Here is a 5,150-nt window from a genome sequence, read left to right on the forward strand (position 1 = left end):
GCTTCAGGGCTAACGGTTGTTGATAGCTCCTGAGTTTTATTTTTAGTACATTTTTAAGTTTCTGTTTTTATCATGTACTCTTGCTGTATGTTAGCTCATCAACCTGGTGATGAGCTAATTCTCTTAGAGTTGGGTTGAAAGAGTACCCGGAACTCATTGTTATTAGATGATGTTTTGATGTTTATATAGTTGATTCCAGTTTGTTTACTGTGCATTTTTACTGCTGAGTTTTTTTTTATGTGATGATCACACATAGGCAGCTCTTAGTGGTGTGAGATTATTGGGAAATAACTCACACTAGACCCACTGTGAGCACATGGAAAGTTGAGAGAAAATCTCTCTCAATGGGTATGGCTCCAGGGATGAAGTTACCCCCATGTAACTTGTGAAAATGGTATTTCAAGGTCCTAAAACAACAGTGACATAGGGATATGCCAACTGTTGTCAGTGGAAGAAAACTGTTGTTGGGAAACAACAATTACTTTAGTATTTTCGTTAAGCTGGAAGCAATTTTTGTTTTTTGTTAAAGCATCCTAATGACAAATGAGGGAAGGGGAAATTGACACCCAACTTACTTCCAAACTCTGTTTTAAAACCAAATTTTGTCACTTGTTATTTTTGTTCAAATCTGAAATTATTTTTCTGTTTTAAAAATTAAAAGAAAATCATTAAAAAATTATTTTACAAGTCTTTTAGTTAAGTTATTTTTCTAGGCAGTAAATAAAGATCTTTTCATCAACTAAAATCACTGTTTTAAAAAGAGAAAATCTCCACAAAAACATTTTCAGCGTACTAGTTTAGAATAGTAGTAGCATTTAATTTGATTTTATTTTATTTTTAGTTCTGTTTAGCAATTACCAATTTATTCCAAGTTAGAACGCAAAGATCCTTATGGAAACGATAACTAGGACTCACAAAAAGCACTATATTACTTGTTGTCGCGTATACTTGCGCGCATACTATCATAACTGTTAGCAAGGCAACAAGTTTTTGGCGCCGTTGCCAGGGATCGAGGCGTACATGATCAGATTTCTTTGTGATTGCTATTTCTGACTGCTTCTTTTTGCTGTTTTTAGTTTAGCTTAATATGAGTTCTGTTTCTGTATTGTTTTAGTAAATATTATTGTAGTTTTGTGAATATTGGTAGCTTAAAATTTTATTCTGTCATATTCTGTTTTGTTTTATGTCATTTAATTTTATAGTCTATTGTTTCATAGTTGTACTTTATTTCTTAATTTTTTTTTAGTTTCAGTATTTTATTTTTACTCTTAGTTTCATTCTATTAGTTTGGATATATTGTTTCTGCTTTATAAATTTGTTTGATTATAAACTGTTTTGGGACTTTTCTGTTTGCAGGTTCTTGTTTGTTTATTTTTTTTTTACACAAAACTAAATAGTAATCTAAGTTGTTTTAGCTAGTCAGATTTTTTTTATTTATTTTTAGTTAAAAGGGTGCATGAGTGCAACTCCACACCCATTCTTAGATTCTTTTGATCCAGAACCTGAAAGGACATTTAGAGTTAAGAGAAGAGCCCAGAGGCAAATCCCAATTCCAGATTTTGTAGAGATAGAGGATTTAGGAAATGTAAATAGGAATGATGGGATTGGAGGACCTGCAAGGATAGAGAACCCGCCAATAATAGATGACAATGATAGGTCCATGATGGACTTCATCATACCTGTTTTGGATGAGTTAGATCCAAGCATTGCCCAGCCTGTTAATGGAGTACCCTTTAAGTTAGAACCGGTGATGTTCACCATGCTCCAAAACATGGGGCAGTTCCATGGGTTGTTGATGGAAGACCCACACAAGCACCTTAGAAATTTCATAGAAGTGGCCAACACTTTTAGGAATCCTAACATCTCGGATGATGTGCTGAGATTGAAGCTCTTCCCTCATTCACTGGCTGATAAAGCCAAAGAGTGGTTGAACTCCCTTCCATCCAACTCCATAACTAATTGGCACACACTAGCTGAAAAATTTATCATGAAATTTTTCCCATCCAACAAGATAGTGCAAACTAGATGTGATATCACCAACTTCATGTAGAAGGATGGTGAGACCTTAGTGGATGTATGGGAGAGATACAAAATCCTTCTTAAGCAATGCCCCAACCATGGTTTGCCCTATTGGGCAGTGTTACAGACCCTTTACAATGGACTGAATACTCAAAACAGAGCCTTAGCAAATTCTGCTGCTAATGGCATGTTTATGTCCATGTCCTTCAACCAAGCTCATGAGTTCTTAGAACAAATGACTCAAAATTATGCCCAATGGCCTGAAGAGAGAAATCAGTCTAGGAGAGTGGCTGGTTTACATGAAATAGATCATGTAATAGCCCTTTCAGCCAAGTTTGATGCATTGTCCACTTTAGTGAGATCCCAAGGACAAGCCATTGAGTCAAAATTATCTCAACCTCAAGTTCCAATACCTACACCTCAAGTGCCAGTGACCCAACCTCAAGTTAATGCAGTGAACACAGGTGAAACTTGTGTTTGCTGTGGTGGGCCCCATTTGTTTGGTAGCTTCCCATCCAACCCAGAATCTGTGTATTATGTGGGGAACCAAAATAGGAACCAAAATAATTTTTCCACTAATTTTAATCAAGGATGGAGGCAGAACCAACAGCCTCAATATTTCCAAGGGCAAGGGGAGCAAGCTGGCCCCTCCAATGCCCAAACCAAACCATCTTTTCCCTCCCAAAATTACCAACAAACTTCAAGGCAGCAACCTTTTGCTCAATCTAGTGAGATACCTACCTCTTCGACTTCTTCCTTAGAAGCTTTGTTGAGGGAGTACTTGGTTAAGAATGAAACTAAGCAAAACAGCTTGGAAGCTGTTGTGCAGAGTATTCCTGCATCTTTGAGGAATATAGAATCCCAACTAGGCCATTTAGCAAATACTATGAATACCAGACCCCTTGGTACCCTGCCTAGTAATACTGAAGAGCCTAGGATAAATAATGAGCAATGTCATATGATAGAGCTCAGAAATGGCAGATCTGTAAATAAGCCAGAAGCTGTGGTTAGACCTTCCACATTATAAAAAAGAGAAGAGGAAAAAGGGCAGCAAGAAACAGTTGTAAATCCTGAACCTGTTCAGCCACTTGTTGCCCAAGACAGCCCCCAAGGGGCTGCAAATAATGATCCCCTACCTATTTTAGTTGGACCAGAACTTCAGACCCCAGTTGATCCCTCTTTAGGGAATAGTTCCATGGAAAAATCCAATCCAAAGGGTCAGCCACCTAAGCCAAGTATTGAGACACTTGCTTCCTCAAAAAGACCTCCACCATCCTTTCCTAAAAGGTTACAAAAACAGAAGCAAGACACTGAATTTAGGAAATTTTTAGACCTCCTAAAACAGTTGCATGTCAACATTCTATTTGTGGATGCATTAGAACAAATGCCCATTTATGTGAAATTCATGAAAGAAATTCTTTCAAGAAAAAGGAGGATAGAAGAGTTTGAGACTGTTGCTCTTACACAAGAGAGCAGTCAAGATCTGCTTAGTAAGATACCTCCTAAACTAGGAGACCCAGGAAGTTTTACAATCCCATGTACCATAGGAGACCATTACATAGGCAGAGCATTGTGTGATTTAGGTGCTAGTATCAATTTAATGCCTCTGAGTATGTACAAAAAGCTGAAAGTAGGAGAGCCTAATCCCACCACTGTCACTTTACAGTTGGCTGATAGGTCCCTAGTTTATCCTGAAGGGAAGGTACATAATGTCTTGGTAAAGGTAGATAAATTCATTCTACCTGCTGACTTTATTATTTTGGACTATGAGGAAGACCGAGAGGTTCCAATTATTTTGGGAAGGGCTTTCTTAGCCACTGGTGGGGCTGTAATAGATGTTAAAGAGGGTGAATTGGCCATGAATGTGAATGGTGAATTGGCCACTGGTGGTTCAATATTTTGAAAGCCATGAAATACCCAAGAGACATAGAGGACTGTTCTAGGCTAGATATCATTGACTGTGTGGTCAAAGATAAATTTCTGCATGAGTCTGCATTAGACTCAAATTCCTGATTTTGATGGTCTAGAAATCAGTCAAACTGATTCAGAGGAAGTGGTTAAATGGTTAAATTCCAGATCTGATGTGGTTTGGAAAAATAAAAATTTTGAGTCCTTAGAATTGGCCAAGAGAGGGTTAAAAATTCTCAAACCTTCAATTGAAGAGCCCCCTGTGTTAGAACTCAAGCCTCTGCCTAATCACCTTAGGTATGCTTACTTAGGGGAAAAAGACAGATTGCCTGTTATAGTGTCCAATCTGCTCACTGTGTTAGAGGAAGAACAATTGCTGACTGTTTTAAAAAAATTTAAGAGGGCTATAGGTTGGTCTTTAGCAGACATAAAAGGAATTAACCCTTCCTATTGCACGCATAAAATCCTTTTTACTGACCCAACCAGCAGCTCTAGAGAGCAGCAAAGGAGGCTTAACCCAATCATGAAGGAGGTAGTAAAAAAGGAAATTATTAAGTGGCTGGATGCTGGGATCATATATCTCGTTTCTGACAGTAACTGGGTCAGCCCAGTACAGTGTGTCCCAAAAAAAGGTGGGATCACTGTTGTGGAAAATGAAAAAAAAGAACTAATACCCACTAGGACTGTCACTGGTTGGAGGATCTGTATGGACTACAGAAAACTCAACAAAGCCACTAGGAAGGACCATTTCCCTTTGCCTTTTATTGACCAAATGTTAGATAGATTGGCTAGTAAGGAATATTACTGTTTTCTAGATGGCTATTCAGGGTACAATCAAATAGCCTTAGCCCTTGAGAACCAACCAAAGACCATATTTACTTGTCCTTATGGCATCTTTGCCTTTAGGAGAATTCCCTTTGGGCTGTGCAATACCAGCCACCTTTCAAAGGTGCATGATGGCTATTTTTACTGATATGATAGAACAGTTTGTGGAAGTCTTCATGGATGACTTCAGTGTTTTTGGGGACTCTTTTGAAGAATGCTTAAAAAATTTGGGAACTGTGCTTGAGAGATGTGAGGAGACAAATATAGTCCTAAATTGGGAGAAGTGCCATTTTATGGTGAGAGAAGGCATTGTGTTAGGACATAGGATCTCCAAGGCTGGGTTAGAGGTTGATAAAGCCAAGATAGATCAAATTGAAAAAATTGCCACCCCCTGTTAA

General features: G+C 38.1%; 1 non-coding gene across 1 annotated transcript; it reads right to left on the reverse strand.

The window, feature by feature from the left end:
* Positions 1–2,018: 2,018 nt before the first annotated feature.
* On the reverse strand, positions 2,019–2,124 carry LOC133293478 (small nucleolar RNA R71). The gene has a single exon (XR_009749060.1). It is a non-coding gene; the product is annotated as a small nucleolar RNA R71 (small nucleolar RNA).
* Positions 2,125–5,150: the final 3,026 nt, after the last annotated feature.

Source organism: Gastrolobium bilobum, unplaced genomic scaffold (assembly GCF_033153095.1).
Source record: "Gastrolobium bilobum isolate Gb01-03AN ecotype WA unplaced genomic scaffold, APGP_CSIRO_Gbil_v1 utg11290, whole genome shotgun sequence".
Lineage (NCBI taxonomy): Eukaryota > Viridiplantae > Streptophyta > Magnoliopsida > Fabales > Fabaceae > Gastrolobium > Gastrolobium bilobum.